Here is a 15,422-nt window from a genome sequence, read left to right as displayed (position 1 = left end):
TATAGCACATCACTCAAAAATCATAGATTCATAACATATATTTTCAGTCCCAATAACATTGACCAGCTGTTCATTAGATCAAATAGCATGACTACTGTGCTATTTTCTACATAGACATTTTTAAAAGTGTATTTTACTGGATAAATTGTCTGTATTTCTTCTGATCCAATATATTCAACTTTAATTTTCAGGTCAATTACCCAATCACCTACTCTGACTCTTAAATCAACCCTGGTACAGTACACGAAATTAAATTACTTGTCAATTTCTAAGAAAACAGGTATTGCTGAATGTGTCATAGTTTGAAAAATACACCTACATCCTCAGGGACCTTTTCCTTTCATTTAACACCACCAACAGATTATCTCCCAATCTGATTTAACTGTTCATGCTGCCAATTTTAGGTTTTAAAAGCAACCACCTAATTCTGACAGTTTACAATAGGAAATAACTGAACAACAGTCCTTCACATCTATTCGTCCACACTCTGCTTCCTTTTTCTAAAATATACAATGAAAATTCACTAATAATAATAAAACAGCACACCTCTGACAGAGTACCTTAATCATAGTTCCTGTAACACTATTATAAATTTTCAACCCTTGACAACTGTGAGGGCCTAATATTTAGCAACTTTTTGCAATGCTTGTCGTTGGGAAAAGGTTCCCTTTCTTTACAAATACACAAAGAAAGGAAAGTAATATTTAGCACAATAACTTCTGACAGGGAAGTAAAACAGGGTGAACCTCCAGATTCTATACTTGTTTAAATCCATAACTTTTCTGCTAAGAAAATTAGCAAGCATGACACTTTTCTTTTAGAAACTACACCAGGACTATGCTTTTAAATACAAAGTAACTCAGAACTATATGTTCCATCAGGTTATTTTCCTAAAAAACTGACCAAGATTTAGAGCATTTAACACATTCTGTGTACATGAAAAACTTCTGTTCCCGTAAGACATAATTTTGAAGAACACACTCATCTTTGTTAACTGGTTTATTGAGATAACTAGACCATGAGGAATTTTTTTTTAATTATTTATTCCAGAAAAATACTTCCTAATAATGAGATTTTATTGCTAATATTAGTAATATAAATAAATAGAAAATCATTATAATGTATTTTACTAGGAGTATTTTCATTAGACATTTCAGCAAATATAATTTGAAAAGTCAATATTGAGGTTAAAAGAAGCTTTTATTAATTCTTATCATATAAATCATTTAGCAGAGTAATGATGCTATGAAACACTTTGGATAAAAATTCTGAACATAGAAAAATTTTTTGAAATTTTTTTCTAGTGGCTTTAAAAGTTTTCAAATTATTTTTGATAATTTTTACTTACTGAGAGACCATTAATTTAACAAAAATTATATTGCAGTATAGCAGTCAGTATCTAAAAATACAACCACAAGACAGTCAAGATGACATAAAAGACTACCTAATTTTCTCTACAAGCTCAGTTACACACCTTTTCAATCAGTCAGGGTCAAAGTTGTATTGCCTGTGCAAATGCAAAAGTATTTGACTGTGTGGCCTTTATAATTGTATTCTTTAATCCTTCCAAGTACAACCAGCTCTAAGGGTTAAAGTTTTTTCAAGTGGCTTGAGTGACTCCAATCCTGTTCTCAGTGACATCCTCAAGTCTAAATGAAGTACAGTTCACTTTCTGCTACTGGGAAAAGAAAATCTTCAGAATCTTCAGCTATCTTCATTAAACAGGAAAAAAAAAAGAAGAAAGAGAAAAAAGGCAAAAACAGACCTTTGACAGCCTCATTTCCTTTTGTTTCTTGAAAATATTAAAATCACCTAACATCTAAAAGGATGAGGTAATGACACATCTAGTTTGGAGAAAAAAGAAAAATATATATAGCTGAAATACTGAATCTATGGCCCCCACAGCGTGCCTGCAGAGCTCCAGGGACCCCAACCCCTGGGTCCGGCCATGGTTGGCCCCCGCCCTGGCCCTGGCAGGAGAAAGGAGGGAGAGGGGAGCCTCGCTGGAGGGTACTGCGCCCCTGTGGAAGAGGAGAGGGGAGCTTTGGAGCACACAGAGGTTTGCTGTTCCAGGTTTAAGGGAGGGGAAGGGTGTCGAGCGGGCCATGGGGGTTCTCAGACTGGTGGGAATGCGAGCGGGGCAATCCTGTATGAAATGTTGCAGGTGAGCAGTGCACCTGTAGATATGCGGCAACACAGTGGGGTAAGGATAAGGTCAGGGTGGATAATGGGTTCTTTTAGAATGTTGGGGGTCCCGGACGGGCTGGGGCCTTGAAAGGCACCCCAGCCTTGGATGGGTACGGGGGCCAGAACGGTTTGTCTGTTTGTTAGGTTTTGGTTCACCTGCGGCTACTGCCCAGGTTCGGCATGTTCTGGATATATTTGCTTTGCTTTGTTACATCCTGAAAGGGTGGGCAGGACAAAGGGTTGTTCCTGGGTATTTCACTGAGACTGTATATAGATAGGTGATAGCAAAGTAGGAAATGTAAGATATGCCCGAATCGTTCTAATAGGAATGAAGCCTGTGTACCCCACGTGGTTGCGAGCTACACTGGCGATGGTACATGCCTTCGGTAGGGTCGCCCATGCCAGACAGGTCAAAACCGTAGGACCAGATACACTACATTCTTGGGCAGGATGAGCTCGTTAGCCTTCTGGCAGTCATCCTAGGAGAAGGACAACTCTAATCCCAAAGCTGGGCAGATGGAGCTTGCTTAGCCCTGTAAGGCCATCCATCTAAGAGAAGGTCACTCTAATTAAACCTACGTCCTGAGGACCTCACTGCCACCATCCAAGCTTGCTCAGCCCTGGCAGATGAACCTTAGGATTAAAGGGTGGGTTCAGTTCCACGCATACTGCACCTCACCTAAAAACTCCATTGCGCAGGCTTGAAGGCTTTACCCACATGCAAAAAGTCCTGTAGTGACGGGTGAGGGTCGAAACGGCAGGTGAAAGGTGCACTGGGAGCCGCAGACCCAACCCTGCATGCAGGCGGTTCAGGATATTGGTCATTTGAGACTGACCGGAGATGACAGTCTCTTGAGGCAGCACCCTGAACGACCAAGCAGCCTTTCCAAGGACAGCACTGCTTGCTCCACTCGGAGAGGGGCCTAGAAAAGGTGGCCTAAACAAAGCTCATCTCCACCTTCACCCGGTTGGTTAACCGCAGGCCAACGGGCATCTTCCTCCAATGCGGTCGCACAAAGATCAAAAAACAAAGGCATGTACCTGTCTCCAAAGGTGTACCTAATTAACTATGTGCCTTTTGCAACCGGACGTGTCTATCTCATATTGGCCTTTTTAGCCACCAACGGGCTTGCAACAAACGCAGGTAGTGCCCTTCCCAAATCTTTGTTTGCAAAGCCTAGCCACGATGATGACTGAATCTATGGAGTTTTTTGTGTGCTTTCTATACCTTGCATCAGTCAATCTAATTCCAGTTTTAATTTCTATTATCCTTTCTATAGATCATCCCCATGTATATCAACCTGCAGAGACAGAAGAAACAGTTTACATGGCCTTATCAGTCTCTGCTTTGTAGAGGGTCACACAATACATAATTGCTACTAACAACTGACTTCTTTACAACCTAAGGAAAAGTAAGAGTAGTTGTGTATTTATTACTTTTACCTTTTAACCTTTGTTAAATATGACAGCAAAGAAAAAGGTTAAAAGAACAAAATGAAATTAACCTTTTCTAGAAAACAAGGACAATCTTAATTCTGTTGTAATAATCCATCAAAATGATGTCAGATTATTGTCATAGCTATCATTGGAAGTATTTATATTTACAATGTTGCTCAATTAGACAACAAAGAAGCCTAACCTAAAAAAAAAATAAAAAAATCAGCATTATACTGGTAACCAAAAGAGGCAAAGTTATTATTTAAAGCAGTGGCAAGTTACGGAAGTGAGCAAACCAGAAAATTGAACCCCACGAAAGCTGGAGACTAACATGGACATGGTGGCAAAAGCTGTGTACCAAGGCTAAAAGAATTTTTTAAATCTCTTCACTCAAGATTACTGAACAGGCTTTTAACAGCTGTACAAAATGTATTAAAATATAAACAATCTTCCAAAAAGAAAAGAGACTTTCACACTCGAAATAACTTATTACCAAAAAATAGACAAGGGTTCACTAGCCAAGGAATAAAGAAATAAAACTATAATTAGAACTTTGATAATATACACGCCTGGATCAGAGATGGCCAAAGTTAAAATTTCTTCACTTCCTTCTTTGTAAATGAGTATCATTTAGAACCATATAACACATTAAAACATCAAAACAGAGAACATGAAATATTTTAGGAAGAAACTGCTTATTCATTAAACCTGAAAATATTATCTAACAAATGCTTATGTCAAGCTTTCCCTAGACCTACTCAATATTTTATGAATGCTGTTCTCTGATAGACTGATAAGCAATTCAGTTTTATTGCATTTGATTCTAAAAGTAAGGAAATAATATCATGCACTGTGAAATTTATAGTGCAATCGGGAGCAAGGAAAAGGCAAAGAGCACAAACTGATTTCACATAAACAAAGCCAATCAAACAATATTTAAGAAACCAAGAATATAACTAAAAACATACCTACATACTGTTAATTCAAAATAGTCACAAGACCACAGAAGTTTGTAAGATAACTAGAGCTTGCTGAGCACTGTGATGCTGAACGTACCAACATACCAGCATCCCAAAATTCATTATGTTCAGAGACTAACAAAAACCTGATTGCCTCTTACTGTTGTAATTTCTAAAGATGTCTTTCTACTTGAAAAGCTAAAAAAAAAATCACAAGATGAAAATGATATAGCTATAATGTATAAGTGTGTGTATATATATATATAAAATGTATATACATAAATAAAACTCTCTGTGTTACAGAAATTTGTCCACTAACATGTACTTGTGTGTACTGCTCTTCCCACCTGCTCTGTGTACAAGACCAGAAAAATTACCAAAATGTACAAAGATTTAGTGGCATAGAGCTTCTCTGACAACATGTCTCTTTAACAGAACTGCACGACTGAAACACAGATAACTTCAAGTTTAGGCCCATCTTCTTGATAACTTCCCACAAATAAATTTATGCAATGATTTGTCATAGTCAATGTTTATGACTTTCCACGATGTACTGCAAAATGTAAAGCTTAAAATTAAATTCCAACAAACTAAAAAAAAAATCAGTATTTCAAAACCTTTTAATTTTCTTCTCTTAGTCAACAGAAGCCTACATTTTTTGACTCAAATAAAGTAAACTGCAAGCTTCTACCTGTAAGAAAAGATAACAAAGATCCTCGAGTTACAGAAAACAATTGTATTATACATATATATGTACACAGAGCTTTTTATGTTTTTCATCTAAATCTAAAACATTGGAAAATTGTACTTGTGGCAACTGAAAGGACCTAATGAGAAAATATGAGTACAGTATTTGTGGTGTAACTGGTCCTGGGAGACCTTGTTACAGTCTGAGACGCTCTTCAGCCCTGAGTGAAGCTAACAGGAGTTGCCATATACTGTTGATGAGTTTACAGTTTGAGGGAGTGAGTTTCCCTCACCACAGAGGTGTAAAAAATGCAAAACACTAACATACTACCTAAGATTCAAAGTGAACATCAGACTATTTACATGTCTGCTTTGCATTTGACTGCCATGCATTTGTCTTTTAAGCAGTGAAATGAACACACCTTACTATCCTTTCGAAACATAACCAAGAGCACTATTAGGAAGCCAGAGAGAGCTTGGGAAGAACAGGAACACAAAAATATGCCTTAGAAATCAGAAACCTTTCACAAAGAAATATATAGTGCTCCTCAAAAATTATAGTTTCAATGGTTAAATTCAGGCAGAAGACAGTAGCTGTACATAAAATAATACAGTCATTGGTTTGATGACTTAAATATTCCAATGGAAGGCAATATTGCAATATAATAACCAAGTCTCTCCCATAACAAAACCAAACCTCATACTACAGAAGCATATACAGTCTTAAAAAATGTATGTATTCTGAGGCCTTCTGCACTCAGAAGGAATCATTTGAGGGCTAACATAATGAAATACTAACATTTTACTGAGAGATCTAAACCTTTGTAAAACCTCATAACAATAAATGATGAACTTCACAGACTGATGGATACATATTCTTGGTTCAGAATTCTCTTTCACTGATCATTTTATTTGCATTATGACCAATATATCTCTTTCAATACATTTGTTTACTGTTACTTTATACTAATAAGAGGTATGATTTATACTTGTCTTTCAGTTAGCCTAGAACACGGTTTTTACTGCCATTTTAACATTAGAATCACATTCAAAATATATATTTAAATGGCTTTGAATGTCAACACCAAGAACTGCATCTATAAGAAACAGTATTAACCACAGAGCTAGCAAAACAGAGTAAGACTTTTAAGCAAAAACACAAACAGAATCTGAAGAGTACTTTTTGTCTGGAGCCAATATGCAAAGTGTCATTAGTTATACAAGTTAACAGCAACTATCTTAAAGCAGTCAATGTGATTAGCAGGGAGGTATTCTTAAGAAAATCAATATAATTAAAATTAGGTTTGCCAAACAGTTTTGCCACTTACAGCACAGGAAAACAGATTAGCTTTTTTTTTATATTGGAACTCACAAATAACAGAGGTGAGGGCAGACAAGTCCCACAGTGTCTGCTAGCGCTCTGAGCTAGTCAGATGCACGCAAGCTCCAGTCAGAGAGCCATACAGATAAATGAATCAGCTCTGTGCTTAAGCTATTATGCCCTGTCTTTCAGCAATAAATATCTATTTTCAAATATTTATTAGTAGTCTTATCTAAAATGAAATGCCTCCTGTTACCCTCACTGCATGTAAATCCAGCAAGCAATTAAGCCAAGAAAGGAGAGATTTAGCAAATTGTTTAATTCCACTATCTGACTTTTACATGTAGTAGTATTCCAGGTGGCCTTTGGTCCCTTTCTGGCTTGGAGGAAGTCGGTACCATAACGGATTTAACAGAAATAAACAACTAGGAAAATTAATCTTATTCTAAACCCCTCATAAATCTGATTTTCTACAGCTAATTATGCTAAAGTCTGGAAGACAATTAAATGATATCTCTTTATTTTTTAAGAACTCTGTAGTATTTTGGAATTCACAATTGAGATGAAAAGATCTGATACGGCATTTCAAATACAGTTTCCTACATCCATTGTGGCAACCTGTCTACTGTCATAAGCAAAACCAAGGAACTGTTAACTACCAGCAAGACAATGTATATTTCTTAGCAAGGATTGTTTTGTATTACAAAACCAAACAGTAGCTTCCTTCCTGAACTGTTTCAGTGGTGCTCTTCTGCTAGCAAAACATTTGCATTCCTGGTATGATACTGCTGAATTACTCTGCTATGAGTGGCCAATGGCTTAGACTCCCAAAGCACATCAGTGACAAGCGGTGTCCCTCAGGTGTCCATATTGCAACCAGTGTTACCTACTATCTTCATTAACGACAGAGATGAAGGGAGCGAGTGCACCCTCAGCAAATTTGCAGATGACACCAAGCTGAGTGGTGCTGTTGACAGACTTAAAGGAAAGAATGTCATCCAGAGGGACCTGGAAGCGCTCTAGAAGTGGGCTCACAGGAATCTCATGAGGTTTAACAAGATCAAGTGCAAGGAGCTGCACCTGGATTGGGGCAACCCCCGGTATCAACACAGGCTGGGGGATGAACAGACCAAGAGCAGCCCTGCTGAGAAGGACCTGGGGGAGCAGGTGGATGAGAGGCTGGACATGAACCAGCAATGTGCACTCACAGCCCAGAAAGCCACGTGTGTCCTGGGCTGCATCCAAAGCAGTGCGGGCAGCAGGTGAGGGAGAGAATTCTGCCCCTCTGCTCTGCTGAGACCCACCTGCAGTGTTGCATCCAGCTCTGGGGTCCCCAGCACAGGAAGGATATGGACCTGTTGGAGAGAATCCAGAGGAGGCCACCAAGATGGTTAGAGAGATGGAGCACCTCTCCTATGAGGAAAGGCTGAGAGAATTGGGATTGTTCAGCCTGGAGAAGAGAAGGCTTTGGGGTGACCTAATTGCAGTCCTCCAGTACCTGAAGGAAGACCACAAGAAAGATGGACTTTTCACAAAGGCATACAGGGACAGGACAAGAGGGAATGGTTCCAAACTGAGAGTAAGTTTAGACTATATATTAGGTAGTGAGGCACAGGTTGCCCAGAGAAGCCGTGACTGCTCAATCCCCGGAAGTGTTCAAGGCGAAGTTGAATGGGGCTTTGAGCCACCTGGCCTAGTCACATTCTAGCCAGTTGTTATGCAATGCATGCAGTTTTCAGAAAGACACTCCATTAATAAGTGGAATCCTAATGCCTTTTTTGATTTCAGTGACTTCGAGTTTAATCCTAGTCTTAGAAAAGACTTCACTTTGTTTGTCCATCTGGCATCAGGATGAATTCTTCACCTATATGGCTGAAATTCTTCTTAGTATCTGCTGCTTTTTGTTGAGAAAATGATGACAGTAGTTCTGCTTATTTCTGTCATAACAAAACCAAGGGGAGTATCAGTAATAAGCAGAGCTCATAGGCCTTGAGTTTTTCTCCTCCATTGATTTTAATGTGATCCTCATTTCCTGTTTGACTTGTTTGTGTGGCTCTGGCAGAATTATTCACTGTACCCTAGGCACCTCAAGGTACGATTTTATTCATCGCCATGATGAAAAAAAGTCTGAGCATCTTCAGGCTAACTCCATCTCTGCTAATCTACTGAATAAAATCCACCACCCCTGTGATGGAGATTGGGACAGCAATGAGACTAGATCAGAGTGAAATAATGTTTCTGTGCTAGGTGGAGCCATCAGCTGAAGTACCAGATTGTGAAGAATACAAGCTACATGTCACAGGAAACCCAACATGACATCCTTTACTGAGATCACATAAATCTATTACGAAACCAACTACAGACTAACTCTTGTCATCAGTCATATTTTGCAGTTCAGCAGGTGCTCAGTGTAGTCAAACAAGATGGTGACCATCATAGGTACAGAAACAGGTAATGCATTTGGATCCATACCTTTAATTTTTAATTCAGCCACCACTAAATTAATTTTATACCTGCACCTTGTAAAGAAGTTTTTGAAGTATTTGCTTCTTACAAATCTTTTGCTTACATATATGAATTTTACAAAGTAAGATCTTCTTAACCTTTCATAATTGCAAATAGTGCAGAATGTTTCCTAATTGAATTTTCCCATTGCAGTTTTCTTCACATATTTTCTTGGTTACAGTTTGTATTTTCACTTAAAAAACTGTAATTGATGGATCTGGGCTGGCAAAGATTCCCTCCCATTGTATGCTACAGTTACAAGCAGACAAGCTTATGTTAGGAACACTGGGTCAGCAAGAAGGAAAACATTTTTGAATAAGGTATTTATATTTCACTTGAATGGCCTCTAGATGAGGGTTAACTTGTTTAACTGAAGATTTAGATACTTCCGATAACATCAAAGAGTCAGCTATGATCACTGCAACACTGGGATCACTGAACTGTACATTTAAATAGAGTACTAAGCAAATAATAAGCAGGCATCAGTTGAGACTGAAATGATAATAATTGTCACAGTTTGCTGTCTTTATGATCTTCTTTAATGCTAAGTTTTTCAGATAAAGATTTTTGTATGTACTGTAAAAATTGCAATGTTGAAATGTTAGGCCTTCAGAGATGTATTTATTTTAATGCTTAATATATCTAAATAATAACACTGATGGAAACACACCAGAAATACAGTATCTGCATATTCTTACACTTCTGTCAACATAGGTTTTCCCCAGTTTTTTGGTCTAAGGATATAAAAACAGTAACATATTGTGTGCAGATATATTGGAGAGAGGAAAAGGTTTTACAGGACATAATTCCACCCCTTACTATCACCTGCAAACAAAGTACTGCCAGTTTGTATATATAAATTGGACAAATATAATGTGAATCTAAGCCAGTCCATAAAACAATTCTAGTTTTCTCCCAAGGAGAAATCCCAAAAGTGTGAATAAAATATTTTTTTTTCATGTCACAGATGGATATGGCTGCAGTCACACTCTGACTACAGCTCAAGGAGCTGAAACCAATATAAAATTTGACAAGAAATGCTTTTTAGAGCATTCCTCTTAGTATTCATCAGAAATAATTAACTCCAAATGTACATAGCTTTCAGTAACTCTGACTCAGACATTCTACAGGATTTTGCAATTATTAGAGTCAGTGTGAATCTTCTGTCCACAGATCACCTTGATTTCAAATCCAGATAATTAGCTAATATCAATTAGTTAACAGTTAGTGTTTAAAATAAGGTAGACCCTCCCTTAAAATGAATTCTAATTAATCTTATTTTCATATAAACAACAGTTGTTAATTGATAAATTAGAAGAATAGTGTTTCAGTGAAATGGATGCAACACAAAAGACAACATTAAAAATTGGATGCAACATAAAATAACCCATAAGACTTTGTTACTGTAATATGATGATAGAATAATAATCACAATCTTTAACATCATGATATAAGAAACCAAGATCATGTCAAGCATGAGAGAAAGATCTAACTGAAATCCAGATACCTCTTCAACTGAATCCAGATTTGAAGACTTTTCTGTCCTTTAATAACTTCATAAGTGTAGGAATCACGAAATAGCCATAATTCTTGCCCATCAGCTGACATCAGCTATCATAACTACAATCAACTCTCAATACATTATTCTGAACCACGTTCACTCTCAGTATAAGAAATTATGAAAATAAGAACTGTCCCTGCAAAAAATACCACAGCGACTATTGTAATCTCAGGTTTTGGTTTCCTGTGTGTCTCTCTTTTCTCAGGCTGCTGGACACGGAAAAAAGACTCCCTTTTCCCCTTAGCCAGTTTCTTCCTGCCAGTGGTAACCTGGTGATTTCTAAAATGTCTCTACTTTTCAGCATGGCTTGTCTTTGTGAAAAATGCTTGGACAAAGCCCGATAACTTTGCCTTCACTGCCACCCTCTGGGCTCCTTACTTCAAAACTAAGACCAAGCTGTGGCATAGAGATTTCAGGATGCCTTGACACATAACTGTCTTGCACATACTTATTAACAGTAGTTCCTATTTATACAGCACCTTTCTACTCTAAAGAGATCTCTGTCAAAGAGCTTTACAGATCTGTTCATTACATCGCAGCACTAATTTAAAACCAAGAGCAGTCAGAATCATTTTAATCCTGGAAATAAAGATAAGCCTACACTATTATATAATAATTACATAATATATAATTTCGCAACTGATTTGTGACTGAACATGAGGACATATCCTACTGCTAAAAGCTTACCATTTATATTCTTATTTCACTTGCAAGTAAAAAAACCTCACTGAAAATCCAAAGTCCTCCAGGTCCATTTCTATTTTACCTACTTACACAGTTTCAACACCACAGGTTCCTATATTAAATATATGCTTATGTTTGTCAAACATCTGAGAAGTTTATTTGTTCTTTTTTTGTTGTTTTGTTTTTGTTGTTTGTTTGGGGTTTCTTTTGTTGTTGTTGGTGGTGTTTTTTTTAACATAAAAACGAAGTGAGAGTGGTAAAAAGGAGCTGACATAGACTTGGGCTGCAGCACAGGAATAGCTCTTGATATGGAACTCAGCACCTATGTTCATTTCCTTCTGTTGTCTTAGATGATTATTGTATGCTGCAGCATACTCCTTGACAACAAGGAAGGCAATTAGATCACTACAAACATTGGCTATAGTTTGAAATGTTTAGGAAGGGTTGGCAGATAGGAGCTCCAACTGACTGAAGAGCTGGAATAGGAAACTAGACCTTCTCACCTTCTTAACCATGATCTCACCTCCAGGGTCCACTATGTAAACTTAACCTCAGAATTATTTTCATTTATACTCGTCCAGACTAACTTTGCTTGATGTATGAGATGACAAGGTAACAGGTCAGGATTTAAGGTTACTAAGGGTGAAAATGGTGATTTGTCCAATACAGTGAAAAAGAATTTTCAGGTTATGTTCATACAGTGGGAGTATTTCACTCCCTATACAATTCAGAAAACTTCTTTAGCCAGGTAGATCTATTATAAAAAGAGTAATAAAATAAGCATTTATGCCTACCATCACATCTAGGCAGATGGGTAACACTTCAAGAATTAAAGCTTTTCCCAAAAAACTCCGCAAGTATTGAAGTCGTGGCTGAAAAAAAATGGTGCTTTGCAAACATCCAAGAACTACTAAAGAATGTTTTTCCTCTTATCATAATAAAATACAGGATAAGAGGAACAAAGAAAAAGAACTCCCCCAGTTTCTGAATTTTTTATGCCTCAAATAAAATGATTCAGCCATGTTCTCAGTGATTTGTGTAAACCAGCAAAATCCCACTCATTCAAGTTACTCTTTGTAGGCCTCTCAACCCAACAAGATCAAGGAAGATAGAAGTGGCCACTAATCTTTAAAAGCACTCAATTTAAAGGCACACAAAGGTTCTTAATAAGCTTTCTTAAGGATTTTCAAATACTTCAGCAGTGGTCTTTAAGGACAATCACAATAATGCAATTAACAACTTATTATCATACTCTGTAATCCCCTACAAACAAACACAAATATTGGCATCTGAAAGGAAAAAAAATGGAAGAAAAAAATTATTTGTTTTCCTCTTTCATAGAAAAAAGAAAGAGGGTAGGAGAAGAGACATAATCCATGAAAAGCTTCCAAAACTGGAGACTTAGGAAAATAACACAGTGTAATATATTAATCAAGTGACAAGAAAAACAAACAAAAACTACTGAAGAAAGACTTCAGGAAAAAGTGCATTTTCTAGTATAAAAATAAATGAGCTAGATAAGGTTTCACATAGGAAAAGGAATTTTTCATGTTCAAAAACATTTGAAGAAAATCTTTTAAAAGAACACCTTTGGAAACAGTAGTATGAAAAATCAAACATAAAATTGACTGTTTTAACTTATGTGTTGAATCTAGCAGTCAACAACCCAGATGGTGATACTGTATCTTACAGCTGCTTAAAAAATGCAAGGGCATAAAAGTATTGTCAGTGTAGATATCCACCTGCAATTACTTAGCATTTCCATGTACTTCCCAAACATACTTTGAGGCCTTAATAAAAGTTTCAGGGTTATTTTAAAGACCTTATAGAGGGCAAAAATTAGCTGCTCACAGTTCTGCTTCAACTTGTTATATTAAGTATAAATACAAATTAAAAAAATATAACAAAGTAAAGCACCCCCAAAGGCACTATATATAATTCCAGGAAGAAAAAAAAATATTCTACCTTAAGGGAATAATGAAAATGGATTTACAGTTCTCACAAAGAAATTGTTACAAGTTAGATACCTTGAAAATTAAAAACAAAGACTTTTTTTAATGTTGAATGAAGTTCAACATAGTTTTTATCATTTTCTGTGCAATTACAGAAAATCATGGAAAAAAAACAAATAAAAATAATTAACAGAAATTAAATATGCTACATAAGTATTACAGTGATCTTAATACACTAACAGTCTATGTTTTTGGACAGCAGTTTGAGCTGAGCATTAACTTTAACATCTGTGTTTGTACACATGAGACTACAGTTGCAAACACATACACAGCAACTCTATAAATAAAGGCCAGATAAATAAGTATGACAATGCATGTAAACTAAATACTGAATTTTTTAAATTGAAAATGTTGGTTGCTACATAGTCAAATGGAAGAACTTGTCAAATGTGACCAGGAGCCAAAAAAGGCACACGTGCACAAGTGAGAAGCAGAACTAAATTTATCTGAAGAATTTTACATGACCTTGCCTTCCTTTGACATTTATCTACAAGTGAGGGGCAGGCAGACAGACTTTACACTCCAGTTTGAAACTTCGAAAATTGCAGAAAACTGTCACGTAACAGCACCCTGAGTGGGTTTTTATTGTTCTGTCATTCAAGAGTGAGAAAGATTTCCTCCTGGTCCTCCAGAAAAATGTCTCAACATTTCCTCAAGTGTTTCATGCTGATACTGATTTCAGAAAACTGTAGCAGCAATCAGTAGTCAAGAAAACAGCTGAAATTCTGAATCTTAACACATCTAGCAGGAATGCATGAGACAGAAGAAAATCAGTCCAGCTTTCCAAAATAGGTGGGAAGTTCAAAATAAATGATAGAGGCTGCTATCAGCAGCAGATCAAAGGGATTCAAGCCGTGAATTAGAGGTTGCCTGCTCCACACAGATAACCCTCACATGGCAGGCTGAGCACCCTTTAACATCCTCAGAAAAAGTCAGCAAAAATCAAGATTTTAAATGAAGCTCAGCACATTGTGTATCATACATTTAGACATGTGTCAGAGCCAATAACACTTTACTGCAGAAATAAATACAGCAAATATGATTTGCCTTCTACATATGCCTTTTTAAAAATTAACTGATGTTAAGTCTCTTAACATTTATTTCAGATATGAAAAATACGTACTCTTTGCTCTTTCTGCAACAAAAACATCAATGCAATTACTTTTTAAGTGCATTGAACACAGATGCTTCAGCTGTCTGGTTTTTATAACTAAGACAAAATAATATGTTGCCTTATGTATAAAAATACGAATATTTCTAATGGTATGGTTATTTGCCAGTTGAACTCAGTAGAAAGCCTCTTGACAGCAGCAGTTTAAGAAAACAAAATCAAGGATAATTAAACTTACAGTGCCAAATAGGAGAACACTCTTGAGCCACTTTTCATGAATTTTTGAAATTGTAAAAATACCCTTATTTTAACAGTATAGTGGCTACTGCCATAAGTCAGGAATGCTCTTTTGTAGTGCAAAGAAGAATTAATAAAACCTCCTATAAGCACTAACTGTCTCGAACTAGAATTGGCAACTGGCTTTCATTAGAGGAAGCCATATAACAGGAATCAAGAACTATTGGAGAATTCTATTATTCTATGGAGATCCATTTTGCCTGAAGCTGGGTATTGAAAACATGTTTTTAGTGTTTCACGGTAAACCTACACAAACATCATACATTTCAAACGGTTCAGGGTACATGGGGAAGCACTACCTGAAGAAAGTGGGTTATCTATCTGTATTGGGTCTGGCTGAGCTGGAGTTCATTTCCCCACAGTAGCCCTCACAGTGCTGTGCTTTGTGTTGGCAGCTAGAAGGGTGTCAATAACACACCAGTGTTTTGGCTACTGCTGAGCACAGCACCAGCACTGTAACATTCCTTCCTTAGTTGAGGGCAAGATCCTGGGAGGGGACCCAAGTAGGTCAGCTGACCCAAACTGACCAAAGGGATATTCCATACCATATGACATCAGCTCAGATATAAAAGCTAAGGCACAGAGCAGGAAGGCAGACATTCATTGTCTAATGGCTGCCTGCTGAGGAACCCTTACGCGTGTTGAAGCCCTGTGTCTCAGG

At 37.0% G+C, this 15,422-nt stretch overlaps 1 protein-coding gene across 1 annotated transcript in view; it reads right to left on the bottom strand.

Moving 5' to 3' along the window:
- Nucleotides 1-15,422, bottom strand: part of FBXL17 (F-box and leucine rich repeat protein 17) — a gene marked incomplete at its 5' end in the record, with an annotated part of 274,284 nt that overhangs the window by 103,364 nt on the left and 155,498 nt on the right. The gene's annotated exons all lie outside the window — the stretch shown is intronic.

The sequence above is a fragment of the Pipra filicauda genome, unplaced genomic scaffold (genome assembly GCF_003945595.2).
Source record: "Pipra filicauda isolate LSUMZ 115617 unplaced genomic scaffold, ASM394559v2 scaffold399_size640512_pilon, whole genome shotgun sequence".
In the NCBI taxonomy this organism is placed as follows: domain Eukaryota; kingdom Metazoa; phylum Chordata; class Aves; order Passeriformes; family Pipridae; genus Pipra; species Pipra filicauda.
This window is presented reverse-complemented; position numbering and strand designations above follow the sequence as displayed.